Source organism: Ochlerotatus camptorhynchus, unplaced genomic scaffold, assembly GCF_037179485.1.
Source record: "Ochlerotatus camptorhynchus isolate MF236.1 unplaced genomic scaffold, CSIRO-AGI_Acam_v1.1 ptg000084l, whole genome shotgun sequence".
Classification (NCBI taxonomy): domain Eukaryota; kingdom Metazoa; phylum Arthropoda; class Insecta; order Diptera; family Culicidae; genus Ochlerotatus; species Ochlerotatus camptorhynchus.
In genome coordinates this window covers 1,544,236-1,563,109 of record NW_027040574.1, presented here as the reverse complement: position 1 = coordinate 1,563,109, position 18,874 = coordinate 1,544,236, and the positions used below count along the sequence as shown (strand labels likewise).

At 38.0% G+C, this 18,874-nt stretch overlaps 3 protein-coding genes across 5 annotated transcripts in view; 1 reads left to right on the top strand and 2 right to left on the bottom strand.

The window, feature by feature from the left end:
• Positions 1-18,874, top strand: part of PAPLA1 (Phosphatidic Acid Phospholipase A1) — a 198,642-nt gene that overhangs the window by 107,799 nt on the left and 71,969 nt on the right. The gene's annotated exons all lie outside the window — the stretch shown is intronic.
• LOC135698295 (uncharacterized) overlaps positions 1-18,874 on the bottom strand; it is a 139,928-nt gene that overhangs the window by 106,389 nt on the left and 14,665 nt on the right. The window lies entirely within an intron of this gene.
• The window catches only part of LOC135698296 (zinc finger protein 595-like), a 195,581-nt gene continuing 189,614 nt past the window's right edge, over positions 12,908-18,874 (bottom strand). The window contains exon 6 of the mRNA XM_065218208.1: positions 12,908-12,924. The gene's annotated coding sequence lies outside the window, so the exon portion shown is untranslated. The remainder of the gene's footprint in view (positions 12,925-18,874) is intronic.

The following is an 18,874-nucleotide window of genomic DNA, read 5'->3' as shown; positions in this document are numbered from 1 at the left end:
CACACTCAAGTCGCCATCTAACATAAGTATCTAGCAAGGAGCGTCCATAACCTTAACTAAGGGAAGTACTCACACAACTAGTGTACTGGTAAAATTTGTATGTAATCTATGCAATCAGAAAAACTTAAGTATACTAAATAAAACAGCAAAAAAGGGGGTTATTTTCCATTTAATTCCACTTAATTACTGGGGGCGACCCCGGCGTAGTGGTTAACATCCATACCTCTCACGCCAAAGTCACGAGTTCAAATCTCACCCCCGGACAAGTCACGAATGACCAAAGAGTGTTAAAGTGACTATAATAATAATATAAAAAAAAAAAACTTAATTAATTTTGGTATCCATGACAGATACGTATTTCAACTACAATGTGCAGTCTTCATCAGTGTCATTCTCACTGCACTGAAGACTGCACATTGTAGTCGAAATACGTATCTGTCATGGATACCAAAATTAATTAAGTGGAATTAAATGGAAGATAACCCTTTTTTGCTGTTTTATTTAGGCATTCCGCTAACAACCCAATTTCATTACTTCATTAAGTATACTAATTTTTTTAATATTGGATTATAAGTTTAACCAAATATATTATATTAACAATATGATCCACTCTTCCGCTTAGCTGGCGAACCAAATTTTTAGCGATGAAAGCACCCCTGTGGCCAAAAAGGCTACCAATGTATTTGTTTATCGTCACGAGGGGTAAACCAAATGAAAATTTGTTTAATATTTCAAATGAATGTATTTTAGCATATTATTTATTTGATGACAACAGTAACATGTCAGACAAATTTTAAAGTAATATACACAATGTAATTAATAAAAATAATGTGACTCTTACTTTTGTAATAAGTGCTTTATTCGCACCCCTCGATTGTAATTGAATGATTGTTGCTGACCTTTTTCAACGCTAGATGGTGCGTGAAGCAATATTTTGCGGGTCGCCATTGCAATATTTGGAAGAGGCATGAATAGATCATATTGTTAATATGATATATTTGGTTTAACGGTCGATTAAAACGCTGCGATGTTTTATGTGCGACGTTTCTGTTTTTGGACTTAACCTTCTTCATGAGATGTAAAGTTGAACCATCTTCCATTCAGCGCTAAAAGTTTTACGCTCTACTAAAAATAGCTTTGATGAAGCTCCCAACCCCTGGATGGAAACCCAAGCATAATTAATAATTCCTCGAGATATTTAAAAATCTAGACTTTCCAGAAGTTTATTTTTACTACCCTAAAGATCTCTAACTGAACTCCAACAAATCTCTCAAGACATCTTTGAATTTCTCAAGAACATTTGAAAAGTTCCCACAATTTTACTGAAGTTCATTGATCGGGAAGTTCTTAAATTTTCCTAAACTTTTCGAAACTTAAGGTCATGGAACATGGAACTTAAAATCTCTAATCTTCCCTAAGCTTCTCTGGACTTACCTGAAGTTTTCGTTCCTATATGACAGTGTTACCTAAATTATCAAGAAGTTCTCAAAAATCGGGAAAACCGGAAAAAAAAGCCGTGAAATTCGATGGCATCCTCTCTTCGAAAAACAAATATGATTTGGGACCCTAACAAAAATTTCAAACCCCTTGGACTGAACTAGATTTTCGGGATAAACTTTGTATGAATTCTACGGATAACACCGCAGTATTTCAGAGAAAATTTCCAATGATGTTTTGAGAAGAAGTCCCCAACAAACAATTTAAGCTGATTAAAAACTGGATAAGCAATTGTTTAGCTGAAGAAGCAAATTTTTGTTTGAATAAGATCTTATTCAACATTCAATGTTTGATGAGTCTACGAGAGTTTTGATTAGAACTTCAAGTCAATTGTGAGAGTTAAGGGTAAGGCGAATTTGAGGGTACAATCCGAAAAGGAATTTAAAGGGAATTTAAAAAAATAGTTCCAAGGACATCTCAAAAAACATATTTTTTTAAAGAACAATTCTAAATGAATTTTTGGATGGATTTAAAGGATATTCTGAGCAAAACTCCTGAGACAATCCTGAGGTGAATGGCATGGGAATTCTAAGGAGAATTCAAGCGAATTAATAAAAACGGAAAGCTTCAGTGAATTCTTAGAACAAACTTTGAAAATCGAAGAGAATTCACCCAAGTAACAATTCAAGCTGAACAGTAAGAACAGAAGCTGATTATTGGTTGATTTAAGGTGCACGAAGCTGATTAACATTAGGCTGAATATATAGTTGATTAGTAGTGTACGTAGCGAATTGTATCCTTATAATCCAACCTCAATAAGTTGGCTGATTTAAAGATTTAACAACGCTTCTTTAAGCTTAACACAACTCCATAAATCAGCAATGCGTTACACATATTTTGATAGCTTGATTAGTTAAATGTCGTCAGTATCTGTGTTACTCGTTGCATTTTCGGCATTTTAGTTCTTCTAAATTCACTGCCTACCTTTCTAATTACATGCAGTGGCAGCAGTAGAGACTAGGAAGACGAGATTTTTAGGAATAGCTCCAGGTAGATGTGGGCTGTGACGACGTTGGAAGAATTAACATTTGTATTCCTGTGTTTTGTCTGTTATATTGGACTGAAGTTTCAGACCGCATTCCAAAAATTATTACTCAATTATGGCACTAAAATAGCATCCAAATGACCATCGAAATAATTCACGCACTTGTGTCCACATTGTATTAACTGCACTTGAAAAAGGGAGGAATGTTTTACTGTCACCAGCTGTTTTTTACAATTCTGCATTGCTGTATAATACTCTTCCGGTTGCTGTTATTCAACTTAAATTTGATGTGCTTCAAGTCAATGATCACACCTTTTGCCACATATATGCTTAAGTGGTCCAGGAGGTATGGTTGATGCCTGTGAATCAGCAACTGCCGCTTCGAATCCCGAAATTCATAGGTAATTTTTAGACTTATATAAACAATATAATTATGTAAATCAAATTAGTCAGCAACAAGATAAAAGCAGTTCCATATAAATGCATAAGATATGAAGCGGTCTTAAATTATTCCTTTTGAAATAGAGGTAGAAGGCTGAACAAGGGTTGGAAAAGACTTTTATTTAATGCCTTAAAAAGCTTATAATGTATATTACTGTTAAGCTTTTGGCTGATTAAAATCACCAGATTTAGATGTTTAAAAGCTGAACAAAGGTTAACGTGGTGTATGTACAGTAATTATTCAATCTAAGGCTGAATTAAAATCGATTAAACAACACTTGTTAAGCATCAAATTGTTACCTGAGTAAAAATTAAATTAGTTTATTGTTCTGCAGAGAATTTCGGGTCTGTTATTAAAAAAATCAAGGGATTCCCAGAGAGAATCTAAATTTTATTTTAAAATTCTGAACAGAACTCTATAAAAGGAAATGATTTTAAAAGAAATGAATTTACAGTTGAAGACTTCGAACGCAAAACCAAATTTAAGATCTAGGAAAAAGTAGTAATGACCCATTTAAAGTAGTAATCTCTTCGGCTCAACCGCATTCGAGTTTATGCTTAATTTTTATGTACAGCACAACCGGGAGACTTTCCAAACTTCCGGGAAATTACTAATCGCGATTTGCTGGTCACCATGCAGAATTTTGCTAAGATTCATGGGGCTCACGTGAATTTATAGAAATTATCCTTTACAGATCTTTAAACTTCCCCTAGCTTTTCCTGAAGAGCAGTTCCACACCAAATGACGAAATCGAACAAACTCGACGTTCTCCGATTTGCAGAAAACTTTAATTGTGTATTATACGCAACAATTCAAATTTTACAAAAAATCGCTGTTATTTTTATTCAAAATGGCGTTTTTGACATTTTTCAATAATTCTCTCTGCATATACTCTTTAGTATGACGCGCTTGACATAGATGGCCCACAGTGACTCACGAAGAGCTACTGATTCCGATCAATAGCGGTGCGGCTTCAGCCTCCTTCTATGGATGCTTATGTGGGCTGCAGCTCGCTGCTTGCAGGCAGCCTTTCGTTGTGTATTGAAGAACACCAGCACTCACCGTGGATGGAATTCAATTTTGAAATCTGTGTTAGGGAAATCGATTTTTGCAGGCAATCTGTGATAATATTAACTGTCAAAGCAATAGTTACACATTGGTTCAATTTTCAATAGAGACATTTTGAAAAATGATAAAGTCTTAAATTCAACAGATGCGTAGAAATATATCTGATCTATTGGTGATAAAATTATTGAAATTGGTCCAGGGGCAGCTGAGTTATTAACGTTCAAAATCTTTCATAATTGTGTTACATGTTCCATTTTCATAACACATAATTTTGCAAAGTTTCATGAAAATCGTACTCAAGTCAAGTTTTAATTTATTTTCATCCTATTTGGACTGGAACTGGTCTAATATGAAAAGTTGTGGCTCTAGAAAAAAATGGTCCTCATTTTGCCATTTTGAACCACAGTGCACTCGATTTTGAAGTCTGTGCTTGTGAGTGAATATTGCATGCAATATTGAACGATTTTTATCATCCATTTCTCAATTTTCTTCACTTTATGTTATTAACTAGCTTTTTGCTCTTCCTAGCGTGTTGATTTTGACTTTGTATTCTATGCGGCTCTTACTGACATAAAAAGCGTTTTTGTTTTATGCCTTCGTAGCATATTATTCCTTCCCGATGCAGGAAGAGCAATAGTTCCTGTCAGTGTTGGAAAAATATCAAAAAATCAAATCTCATCAAAGAACAAGATCACGCTTGATTTTCGCAGACACAAATCAACAAGCAAACAAAACTCACCACCTGCAAATCTCACCAAACTGTGTTGAGATTGAGTTTCGTGATTTTGGTTTTACACCCGAACGCAACCGAAACTTCCATAACGGCTGACAGCAGTCGCTTCGTGTCTGCCAACGGTTAAGAGCAATAGACGTAGCATTCCCGAGCAAAGCTGAAGATCAAATTGAAATCAAAATTTGCTGTTATGATGTAACTTATTTTGAATACTCCAGTTGATCTCATTTTGGTTGACTTAACGGTTAACACAGCAAAAATGAGAGCAAAATTTTACACTGTTGAAGCAAACGGAAAACTAATCCTGCTTTCAATGAAATCAATTTGATTACTGATTTTGCATTCATAATGTTTAACTGAATACGGGCCTAGAGTAAATGGTTACCATTCATGTTTCTCAAGCTGAAAGACTTAGGCTCCAATCTCACCGCGGGCAAATCACGAATGACCTAAAATGTGTTAAACAAATCAGATAAACGATAGTCATTAGTTCAACGACAGATGAATTTCAATTAAATTTTAAACAAGACGTAAACAGCAGAACTTCAAGTTAAGTTGCTTTCATTTAAAACGTCTTGACTGCATAATGAAAGCACAATATGATATCAGACTTATGTCGCAACATTTGAAATCAAAATGAGTTTTCATTATGATAGGAACTGCACACTTTAATATCGATTTGCTTTCATTTTGTTAACCGACTTTGCTCGGGTTATTATACCTTCTCTTTCTAAGAAAAAGAGGTGCAATGGAATCATTTTTGCGCCGATTGATCATGACACGTTGTGAATAGTCTCGCAATATCGAAGCAGCTTGTTAAATCAATATCAAGCATGATATGTTGCTCCAATATCACGCGTGATATTGAAAAGAAAGCAACCATGGGACATAATGGAATGTGGGGGTTGCAACTACCAGTATCCAGTAAACCTTGATGACAGGCAACCAAAACCGCAACAACTCCACAGCCTACTATAACATCAAAAACACCGCCCATCAACGCGTGTAAACATTTGAACATATGCATCGAGGTACACTTGATTGTCACATCGGACGATGATTGCACATTCCAACTGCTAACTAATCGTTCAATTACTGGCGAGCTGCTAAAAACGGAACGGACGGACAAAAACCGTGGCTGAGTTTTCAATTTGAGAAAAGCGCTAAATTATCGACAAATGTTTTGGCTTTCCCAAATTAGGCGCTAATTTACGTCGGTATATGCTGTACCAATATTATCCTTGGGATAAAGTATGTTCATTTGACGAGTGTCGTTGTTCGAAAAAAAAACTTAGAAAATTTCCACTTGTTGTGTTTTTCTAACGGAACGTGTTCGACGTAGATAATCTCTAAATTGAATATATTTATTTGCTTATTGAGCAATTCTTCGCCAAATGACGAATCGGACAATCTCGACCTTCTCCGATTTGCATGAATATTTGCATAATTGTTTGTTATGGGCAATGATTCATATATTTGCTAAAATTAGGCCATTTTGGATCCTGCAAGGCTAGTAGTGCCGACGTGATGTGAGTATGGGCTTTTGTAACTAAAATTACAGAAAAAGTGACCAAATAGTGACTCAGAAATTCAAAGATTTGTCATGCAGCTTAAAATTACATTTCAAAAATTCCTCTAATTATATCGACTATCTCAACGGAATCTCATTTGAAGAGCTTTTGGAGTGATTTGAATAATTTCCTTTTGATTACGTTATACATGATGCCAGCAAAAAGCAATTTAAAATTTTTCCGCTTTCCCTGAATTCTCCTCAGATTTTCCATGGTACTTGCTAAGAATTCTCAAAACAAAAATCCATTTCAGAATACCCTTGAAACTCTTCTCTTAATTTCTTTGAGCAATTTCTTCCTACTTCTTTATAATTTTCTTGAAATTAGTATCAGAAATCGCACCAGAATTCCTTTAAAACTGCCCGAACAGTTTGAAGACCTTTGGAGTTCACGGGATTTCCTTGGAATTCTCATCAGAGCCCATTTAAAAAAATCTCAGAACTTATTTAAAATAGTTATTATAAATTGGACCTCAAATCCTCATCGTCACAACTTTGTCTCAGACGTCATTTCGATTGAAAAAGCCGTTTCCGAGCCACATTTTTTTGAAAAATTTCAAGGACACTATTTTTTAAATTTTACAAATTTTAAACTGGTCGAATTTTGCAAAAATGTGAGTCATTGCTCATAACAAAAAAATACGAAAAAGTTTCAAATGTTTTTTGTTTTTCATTATTTTGCCTGGGTATTGATTTTATTATTTAGACTTGCATACCCAATCTACCAAGCAAGAATTTTGCGTATCCAAAGCATGAAACAACAAATTGTAATAAATTCGTCCCATCAAAATTGGTTAAGAACTGACGAAATGAAGGTTGGGTACGCAAAAGGCAATACAAATGATAAAAATGTCAATTGCGTACCTACATTTGCGTACCCTTTTTTTACTTTGCTCCCTTTTCGTCAGTTTTGAACTGAATTTGGTCAAATAGGTTTCAGTCGATCAAACATTCTATCCAGTTTTGAAAGTCAACCATGCTAAATGTTGCATTGCCTATAATTTTAAATAACTCAGGGAATTTGATTGGGTACGCAACAATTAAATGAGCAGCAGTTTCCTGACTTTCGCATTGAACCATTTCGAGTACGTGTTCGAAAACATGCAACCTTCACTGTGCAGCACCCCGTTCAACCGTCGTCATACCGTCTTTCAGCTTTACAACCGAAGTTTAAGCACACTGTTTTCGGGTTCTCGCTCTCTCTCTCTATCTCTCTCTGTCAATTATACACACCGGTTCTCCTCCGACTTGATGACAAACAAGTAGGTATCCACCGCGTTGTTGGTTGCTGGGCTCTGGGACCCCGGTTGGAGAATTGGCAATACAACTGGATGACGACGAGTCTCGGACGCACCGCACAAAATAATATTCGGATGACCTCACCTTCGTATGCTCTTTTCTCCGATCCATCGATCGGTCGGTTGGTCGGTCGCTCGGTCGGTCAGTCCGTTGGTTTGCTATTCACCAGTTGTTGTCTTTTGGGGTTGCGAACTTGGTGTTTCAGTTCAGCTCAGTAAATAGTTACACGTGTGCAAATGATGATTAAGGTGGTTGCCGGTTCAGGTGCGTTGTTCGGAATGGTGCTAATCATGTTTATTTTTTGATAATTATTTAGGGGTACGTGCTGTTTTTTGTTCGTGTAAATGATAGCCCTACGTGTTTCTTACTAGAAGCTACAGGCGATTAGAATACGTATTTTAGGTGTAGAACCGAGCTACAATGTATGCTGGTTGAATTCCTCGAGTACCGTTTAAAACTCCAATTGATCGTAATCGTAAGTACTACAAAGATTGGACAATGAATTCCAAACAGTCGAAAAAGTACCTTGGAGCAGAATTGTATGCGGAGGTCTTATGAAATCATTTTCGGCTATTTTCATACATTTTGAAAAATCCATCAGAGTAGTCCACGCCAAATGACGAATCGGAATACTCGACCTCCGAATTGCATGAAATAATGTTTGTTATGGGTACTGATTCACATTTTGCTGAAATTAGGCCATCTTGTAAAATTTTCAAAATGGCGCCCCGAAATGAACAAAAAATTTGATCGAAATGACGTCTTAGACAAAGTTGTAGAGAAAAATAATGTTTTTCTGGGAACAATACACAAACAATATTTTTACTAATTTCAAGTAAACATTTTAAAAAATGATTTAAAAACCTAAATATTTAAAAAAAATTTGAGCCCGATTTTTTTTTATTTAAAAAGCTCATAAAAATAAAAAAAAATGGAACGCGTAAACTATGAGCACTTTACATAAAAATAAATCGTAGACCAAGAACTTTCGATAGATTTTTTAAACTTTTTGTTAAAACGTTTTTTTTATATAATGTTTGCTCAGAAATTAATGTTTAAGACTTTTTCAATCATTTTCTGTGAAAATTTTTTAGAAAAAAGTGTGCTGACAAAATGTTCAAATATTAGACCAAAAGTTCTTGTTCTACGATGTTTGTTAGTTTTCAAGTGTCCGTGGTTTTAAACATTCCAAAGTTTGCATTTTTCATTAGATTTTTTTTTGAAAAAAAAAATCTAATGGCTTGGACAATTCGAGTTATTTGAGATTTTAGCATTTTTTAAATTAATGTTTACCTAAAAAATATTTTTCGTTTATTTTTCCAAGAAAGACATTATTTTTCTCTACAATTTTGTCTCAGGTGTCATTTCGTTGAGTAGTACCGTTTCCGTGCTACAATTTTCTGACAAGTTTCAAAGAAGCCATTTTGAAAATTGTACAAGATCCAAAATGGCCGAATTTTAGACCATATCAAATAATTACGCAAAATTTTATGCGAATCGGAGAAGGCCGCTTCAAAAAATTATTACCTTTTTCACTTTTTTGGCAACAACGTTTTTTTTTTTGACGTAGGATTACGTCTTTCGGCAACATATTGGGGGTACAATTTAAAAAAAAAACCAAAATCGACCGCTTTACGAAAAGTGGTCAGGTTTTGTCCACTTATTACTTTGTCAATAGCAGATGGATTTTAGTTCTAAACAAGCCAATCGATTCGATTTTTTCTACGAATCTTCGGAAATGAACATTTTATTAATTTTCAATAGGTCACTATAAATGTCCAACTGTTGCAATGGTGATCAAAATTATCACCGATTGCCTGCAAAAAGCGCTTTCCCTAACACAGATTTCAAAATCGAATTCCATCCGGTCTCGCCGAACGGCACTTATTTTATCACCGTGTGTGGTGGTGTCTGGTCGGTCGTCATCAGCAGCAGCAACAACAGTGCTTTCGGCGCTTGACGTTGAACATTTTTCTACAGAACACAACGAAAGGCTGCCCGCTAGCAGCGAGCTCCAGTCCATTCACCGAGGAAGGAGGAAGAAGCCGCACCACTACTGATCGGATTCAGTAGCTCTTCGTGAAATGCTGTGGGCCGTTCTAAACAACATACAACTCGCCTGCCTCATTTGTGTGCTGAACACCCTAATTGCTCAGCATTACTCAACCATTACGACTGTTGTTACAGGAGCGGATTCATGTAATCCGAAAATGTCCTCAAGTCCACGTTCTGCACTCGTTGCTTATACATCGCCTAATCCAGTTGGCTGGAAGCTTTTCGACTAGCTCATCGATCAAGATCGGGTTAGTCAAATGTACCTGTTGTCCAGTCGAAACTAGATGCGTACAGAAATTGCGAACAGCCAGGCCGAAACTAATGATAGTCCCCAGTTTTTCTGGTCGCGGTGTCGGTATTGCTCGCACCTCAGCCAGAAGAGAGTTGATGATTGCTTCCGGTCGTCCATACAGAACCCGCAACGTGTTGATTATCTCCGGAACGTTTGACGGATGAAGAAGAAGACTGCTCACTGCTTGCTTTGCGTCCCCTTTCAAGCTTCGTTGTAATCGCATCAGGTTCTCCGAATCGTTGTTCCCACACATCTGCGTGGACGTATCATAGCTGCTCCAGAACATCGGCCACTCTGTTGGATCCCCAGTAAAACACGGAAGGTCTTTGGAAACAACGTGGCGTGCTGCCAACTGCTGCGCATTCGGGCCGTACAATGGCTGAAACACCCCATACTGCAACTGTGGGTTTGGTACAGCTGGTATAGGTGTTTGATAACTCGAGACACTCACTACAGGAGGACGAAGTGGCGGTCGAGAATTACCCCATGTTTGCGAAAGCATTGGTACGGTTTGTGTGTGAGAAGCAGCGAAAGGAGCATTTTGTGACACCAGAGGATTTGAAAAACCTAAAGGCTGGTTCCTATTTAAGAAATAACTATCGGAATCTAAGTGCGATACGTTTCTAGGTATTTCGGAGTGCCCTAACTGCCCTAGTGTTGGCTGGAAAGTATGTGATGGTTGGACATAATTTTGATTGGTTGGTTCTACAGTTCTTCTTGCGAAAACTTCTGAGCTGTCTGAGCCATCCAATAACGTCTGTCTTCTCGTGGTTGATTGTGTCCGCCATATGATACCGGTACAGGAATCTGAGGAAACATCGTACTGCCACCGACTGTTGTTCCTAATTTGATTTGATATATTTCCGGAACCAGTTGGTTGACTGCAGGCGGAATCAGATTGGTATTCGCCTGCCACGTTACTGTCGGCTGCACAGTTGGAATACTCGTCAGCGACACAGGTGCTGCCCGGGGCGTTGATTGAAGCAATGTTGGAAGTGATAGGGCTGGATCTGCGACACTAGTGAAACCTCCCTGGTGTACGGTCGCAATAGGTGAGATGACGTCATCTAAACTTTTCGAAAACACACCTCCTTGTGTGATAACCGGTTTCGATCCCGCTTCGTTGCTGGTAACTGCTGAAACTGGAACTACATTCGAGCTGTTTTGCGCTGTGCTTGCTACCGGCATCGATTCCGTTGGCACGATGTGGCCACCCGCTTGCGATGTGAGCCCAGTGGAAATAACTTTTCCAGATTTGGCACTCAGGATCACTTGGTGGTTGTCGATCCAGCATCGAACTTTATCAACGCTATCGGCTGCACTTTCACCGCTACATATACTCGCTCTTGAACTTGCCTTAGCATCCTCATCCAATCGCGCGTGAAGCAACTTGAATTTCCGTTCCAGGAACTCCTTCTCCAGTTTCATCAGATCCTCCATCATCTTTTCCCTCCTGTACTTTTCCAATTGCAAAGCCTTCTCCTGCATCTCCTGGTCCTGTTTCGCCTTTTCCGCCATCAGCTTGGCTTGAAGTGCCTTTTCCTCGGCCAATTGCTGCATTTCCAAATGAAGTTTTGCCTCTCTTGCACTTGCAGTCGTCGATGGTGTTGACCTTACCGATGACGGTGTACGGGAACCCCTTGGCCGGCATAACACACATTGGTAGCTTTGATCATCAGCCTCGATGCTATCACCGACACCAGCGCACGAAAAGTGGTACCATCGGCTGCATCCATCGCAATGGACCATCTTGGCATCCGCCGTATTCGGTTGCTTGCATAAGATGCACTGAGAATCAGCAGGTGCTTCTTCCAGAATCGGTTGAATTCCTGGCATCTTTTAACGAGGTCGTAATTATTTTCAATAAAAATCAATCTTAAAGATTGTTGTTACAGGAGCGGATTCAGTTTCGGATTCCTATGAGCAAACTCGTAATTTGTGTTGAGTAAGCTTTAAGCTGTAAATTTAATTATTGTTACTATTTGTTTATAGGTTTTACAATTTTAGGTTATCTTACATTGATTTGTCCTCTACTTTAATTGATCCGTCGTGTTGTAACAATAGGTGCTTGTTCTAATTTGTGTTTATGCTAAATTTTACAAATTATGCTTATTATTTTTGTTTCTCAAATTAATTAAATACTTACAATAAATTCACGTAATAGTAATAAATCCAGGATAACTAGCAAATATTTGATTTAATAGACACTTTAGCAATAATAAATTCTTCTTCAACCACTACTATCGATTTTCTATGTTTTCTTTATATAACAATTGAGCTGTCCTATCGAAACAATCGTTTTATATATGCCCTACCGGAGTAAACCTTTTACACGTCACTCATTTCACCTCCCTTTGTGAGGGTGGTACTGAACGAGCTCATCTGTGTTGCTAACAACGACAAAACTGTCCTTTTTTAAATTATTGTTGTTTAAGATTTAATTTTCATTGAACGTTCGCTTGCCTTGCTGCCAGCCACATCACACCCAAAGCACTTTGATAATGTGCCCAGTAACCAAATGTTTGCGGTCAAATGCGTAACAGTATTGAAGTGGTACATAAAAATTCTCGCAATGACCGAATACCACATGACCTTGTCAATTAACCAGAAACACTTCGAATTAAGGTAGGGCTTTCTCCAGGACGCTAGAAATAAGCAAAAAAAAATCTAGAATTTATATGATTAATTGCGCTATCTTGCGATTGGAAAATTTTAGCAAGAAATTCCTCCAATCATTTTTTGCTCTTTTTATTATCTATTGAATAAACCAAAAATGCGTTTTGTGGACGAAAATGCGTAATTTTATCATCAGAAAACGAGGCGTTTCCGTGATGGGAAAAAGTGGTTTCCCTAACACAGTCGCCGAACATTGATACCGAGCACGTAATCCTGCGTCAAATCTACGGTCGTGTCTTGGATACAACGTCTTGCTGTTTTTTCTAATTCGTCTATTTGGTAAGGCTCATCTGTCTTATTGAAACTTTACAGAGCCGAAAGACTTTGAAAACAATTTCCAAATCGTTTTCATTTTTTCTCGAAGTAGTGGGGCCCTAATAGAAAATAACTATTCATTCATTTATGGTATTCGTTCATTAGAGGAGTTCTTCTTACTATTATTATTCGGTCAACGATGAGTCCGTCAAAATATTTTCACCAAAATCAACCCACCGGACGTGCTAAGTGATCTTCGACCTCATTTCCAGCTTCGCTGATTACTAAAAGCTCTAATTGCTTAAGTGCAAAATTTCCATACTCACTACGACCCCGTTAGACTGCGTAATTCCCCGTCGTACATCCAGTTCCATTCCTGGCATGTTCCCGGGAAACTAGCGCTAACAAATGATAATCAACAGTCATAAATGCACAGAAATTGTCAAGACAATTACTCGCCGATGGATGGATGGATGAATGATAAATAATGCAAAAGTGACATCTGCGGCTGCCCCGCTCGATTCCAAAGTTTGTGTTTTAACAATTGTTTCGCATATTCTTCCGGCCGGACTGACCACCGGTGGCGATGGCGGTCGGAAAGGGTGGAAACAGGTCAACTGCGGACGAGCGCGCGCTCGCGCACTTGACAGCTCAGTCAGATCGCAAAAAATGACTAATTGATTTGTCTCCCGTCCGCCCGGTTCACGGGACTGGAATGCATTCGTTTCATTTTTTCCAGGTGATTGATGAGCGGATCTAATGATTGTAGCAAAATTAGCGCAAACACGTTCCCAACCTAGTCACTGCTTGATCCTACTTGACCTTGTGTTGCAATCACAACAAAACGGCTGCGACATTGTTAAACGTGCGGTGGTCAATCTCGCCCGTTGATCTACATTCCCTAAGTAGTCGTCAGTCAAACAGGCTCTGGGGCTGGCGGTCGACGACAATATCCGTCTTTGGTAGCGTGCTGCATTGCACTGACTGTCGGTGGTGTCGTGGAGCGAGGAAAAATGCAGCACCGTAGGTTGCGACACGGAAAGGAACGCATGGAGTCGGTAGAGTCGGCAACTTCATTCATGAAAACTAGCCTTAGGTTCACTCTACGATACCCCGAATAAAAATGGTTCGTACATTTACTGCAGAAATCATCGAGCAAAAAGGTCAAACAGTGCTGAAGTAGAATCGTAAATTACGATAGGTTGAGTCAGAAGAACACATAAGAACAGGGTGACCGGGAAATTGGAAAAACTGGGAAAAGCCAAGAATTATAAAAAAAATATAACTTCATCTCTCTGAAAAAAAAAATATGGGCCGTGAAAAAAATTAAAGCACATTGACCTGGACTAAATTTTCCGGGTACAGTCATTTCGAAAAACTACTAAGAAACTTACGATGAGATTTTAGAACGAGTTCCAGGGATGACACCCGGATACTCCAGGGAAAATTTCCCAGGGAGTTTTAGAGAGAGCTCGTAGAGAATTTTGGCTAGAACTCCTAGTCAATTGTGTGAATTCAGAGGAGAATTTTTAAGTAGTTTTCTGTGGAAAATTCCATGACGATTGTTAAAATAAATCCACGATCCACGAAAATACCAAAGGTATCGAACTTCGAGGGTGCAATTCCAGAGGAATTTTGAAAAGAGTTTAAAGGGAATTCCGAGGATAATTTCAAGGACATCTCGAAAAGAATTTCTAAAGTATTCTAGGGAGTGTTCTTAGTGGATTTTCAGAAAATTCTAGAGGAGAACTCTAGAACTCAATTCTAAGGAGAATTCAAGCGAATATAAAATAGAATTATGGAAGGAAGCTTCAATGCATTATTGGAAGAATCATCAAAAATTTGAGGAGAATCTTAGGATGAGATCCATGAATTCATGAATTCCAATAGACTGTAAATATCTCGGCTCCGTGGAGTCCTGTTGGACATTTGAGCCTAACAAGTAAACTAATTGAAGAAAAAAAAACGGACTCCCAGGAAGCATTTTGAATTTATTTTATAGGAGCTCTAAAAAGAACTCTGAAGGGAAAGGCTCCTAATGGAAATTCTGGAGAACATTCCAAACAATTTTGTAAAGAATACTTAGATATATTTGAAGAAGACAATTCCAAGAAAATGAAAATATCAACAAATATTTTGATTTAATCAGCCAAGCCAGAGTGAATTTTCAGGGTAGTTGTTTTGTTGACAAACTCCAAAATTATACTGATAACAATTAATTTAAAAAAAATCCGTGAGTTTCCTACAGTACAGTAGAACTACAAGAAAGTTTTAAAAATGCTAAGCCTTCAGGAGCATTTTGTGAAATTAATAAAAATGCAGAGATCTACATGAAAGTTCAGTGAACTTCAAGCAAATTCTATGAATTTCAGAAAAAAAATCTGATAAATTCAGGAAAGATCAGCAAACTTCAGGAAACTTCCGGAATATTCCGAAAACTGCTGAAAATTTTAATTAACTGCTGGAAAGTTTTAAAAAATTCAGATAACATTTATTAGCTCGAATAAACTTCTGCAAGCTTCTGGAAAGTTTAGTATATTTTTGGAAAATTATGAAAACTTCAGGAAAATTCTGGGAGGTCTGGGAACTTTAGAGAAGTCTATTGAAGTTCATAGAAAGTTTGTGAGCTATAGAAAACTTCAAAAAATTGTTGTAAATTATAGAAAGTTTGCGAGCTTAACGGAAATTTGCGAACCTCTGCGAAGTCCGCGAACGTCTAGGAAATTCTGCGAACTTCAAAAGTATTCTGCCAATTTCAGTGAATTCGGTGAGCTTCATGAAATTTCTGCGAACTTCAGAAAATTTCAACAAAATTTCTAGAAAGTTTTGAAAAGTTCAGAAAAAGTTTCAAGAACTCCAGGAAGATTCTGCGAATTTCAGGAAAGTTCAGAAAACTATAAGGAAAGTTCTTCAAACTTCATTAAATTCTGCGAATTTCAGAAAAAAATCTGGGAACTTCAGGGAAGTCTGTGAACTTCAAGTAAGTCTAAGAACTTCTGGAAAATTTTATTGAACTCAAGAAAGTCTGCGAATTTCAAAATATTTCTGCCTACTTCAGTAAAGGCGGCGAACTTCATGAAAATTCTGAGAAGTTCAGTAAAGTCTGGTTCCACCAGAATTTTTTTTGCGAATTTAAGAAAATCTATGCAAGTAACAGGGAAGTCTGTGAACTTAAAAAATCCAGAGGCCTATGATCAGTTTTTGGTTTTTGAATTAATGTCTGATCATCCTAGTATCATGCATAAAAATCAGAGATACTTGATTTAAATTGAAATTATCTGAAAACTTGAAAAATATCCTGTGGATTTCAAAGAAAACTTCGATCATCTGTAGGTTTTTGAATTAATTTCTGATTATACTGGTATCATGGGAAAATATCTAAGACATGCTGTTTGAATTCATGGACAGTTGAACTTCATAATAAATCCCGATAAACATGAAGACTTGAAAAAATATCCTGAAATAAACATCGGGAAAATTGTTGCCTGTACTCTAGAAAAGTTTTATCCACAACTTGAGGCAAGATTTTCCCAGAACTGAATGGAAGTTCTTCCCAGAATTTTAGAACAGTTTTTTCCAGAACTTCAGGGAAATTCTTCTCAAAATTTTAGGGATGTTCTTTCAGAACTTTAGCGAAGCTCTACTCAGACATATGGGGAAGTTCTTTCTAGTAAAATCTTCCCATAACTTGAGGGAAGTTTTTTTCCCAATACTTCATGGAACTTCTGCGAGAACTTTAGGGATTTTTTTCCCTGGACTTAAGGGATGTCCTTCCCAGTACTTCAGAGGATTTCTTCACAGAACCTCTGAAAAACCCTCCCTACAAGCTCAAAAAAATATTTCTCACAATTCCAAGGAAGTTCTTCTCAGAACTTGAAAAGAAGTTCTTCCCAGAACTTTAGAAGAAGTACTTCCTAGAACATAAGGAAAATTTTCTCATAACTTCAGGAATGTTCTTCTTTAGGGAAGCTCATTTCAGAAGTTCAACGGCGCCGGTGGTTTAGTGGTAAGCGTGATTACCTCTCACCCCAGCAGGCCTGGGTACAATCCCAGTCGGCGCCGCCGGGATGTTCTGAGGCATAACATCTCTGATCACGCCTTCCTTCGGATGGGAAGTAAAGCCGTTGGTCCCCGGTTCATGAGTTGATGGTTCGATAGGTAGGGTCCAGGTGTGGGAGCTGCCTTCCTGGCACGTCTGTAGCATTGGTGCTCAGCATGGAAAACAAGATCGACGGAAAAAACAAACCAAAGGAAAAAAAAGAAGGAAAGTTCATCCCTGAATTAGAGGGATTTTCTTCTTAAAATTTGAGTCAAGTTCTTCTCAAAACTTTGGGGAAGTTCTTCTCAGAACTTCAGAAACCCAAACAGCACAAAGCTGTGGCAGGATCTTGCAGCAACTTGATTGTGACTAAAATAAGTCACATACAAGTTGTCTCAACCGTGTTTGCTAGGGAAACTACTTCGCAGAACTTTAGAAGAGTTCCTCACAAAGCTTCGGAGAAATGATTCCCAAAATTTCAGAGATATTCTTCCCAGAACTTCCCAGAAGTTCATCCCTGAATTCCAGGGAACTTCTTCCCAATTCCCAATACTTCAGCGAAGATCTTTTCTGAAGTTTTTTTAAAGTACATCTACGAACTCTAGAAAAATGCCGGCGCCGGTGGTGTAGTGGTAAGCGTGACTGCTTACACGTGACCCAATGGGTCTGGGTTCAATCCCAGCCGAGGTCAGTGGTATTTTTCTGAGGCATAAAAATCTCAGGTCACGTCTTCCTTCGGAAGGGAAGCAAAGCAGTTAGTCCAGGCCCATGTGTGTTTGAAGGTGTGGAAGCTGCCTTCCTGCACATTCGATTGTCGTCAATGGATGGCAATCGATGTCCGTCGGTGATGGCACTAGATTGCGGAACAGAGACCGACGTTAAATAAACGAAAGAAGAACTCTAGAAAAGTTCTTCTCATAACTCCAGGGAACTCTTCTCAGAAATTTAGGAAAGTTCCAATAGGAAAAATTCTAAAATCCCTGCAATAATAAAAAAAAAAAATCCCAAACATCATTGAATCAACAAGGACTAAAAAGTGTTTTCAGAATTTCAACAGAGATCCCCCAAATTTTGAAAACTTCGATGGAGTTCCCCAAACCTCAACGCCCAAGTAACACAATTTTGGTTTTATGAGAGTTCTGTAGACCATGATTTAGACTTGAAGAATTTTTTTGTGAATTCCTGAATTTTTTTAACGAACTTATGGAAAGTTTTGATACATACAGAATATTTTTAAGAACTCCAGGAAAACTGCAATCTTCTGGAAAATTCAGCAATTTTTTTGGAATGTTCTGCAAACTTTCTGTGACTTCAAGTTCTATTTACAAATGTTCATAGGACTTTTTCAAATGTTACGCGAGAATTACAATTACAATTTTCGAAAAATTTCTAGGGCGTCATTTTTAAAATTTAGCTAGATCCAAAATGCAAAAATGTGAATAATTGCCCATAGCAACATTTCATGCAAATCGGAGAAGGTCGTGTTCAATCAAAATTGATGAGCATCAAAACCGTACAGGTACCGTACAATGTAAGGTAAATACCTTTACTCAATACTATCGTTCAATTTGATTTCCCATATTTTTGTGCAGGGATTCCCTTGTGCTAGCCGTCAATCAGTGACTGGAGTGCCAATGTTATAAACTACACATAATGAACCCAAACTAACGACGCGTGCTTGCACGCGATTCCTGCTTCTTGCGTGCTGAGATAAATCATGGGTGCGACCCACACGGTGCGAGGGGTTGGCCGATTTTGAAACTCTGATTGGCATCATCAACGGAATCATGCCGCACTCGGTGTTCTGCCTACAATGCATAGTGGGCCAGGATGGGGATACCACGAAAAACGGATACCGCGCCACCCTTTCGAAATTCCCGGAATCCGAAGGTGTGACGACGACCTACACTGACGGTTTTCGTGGCCGCATTGAAAGTTTGCTCCACCGTTAAAGAAGTCATGA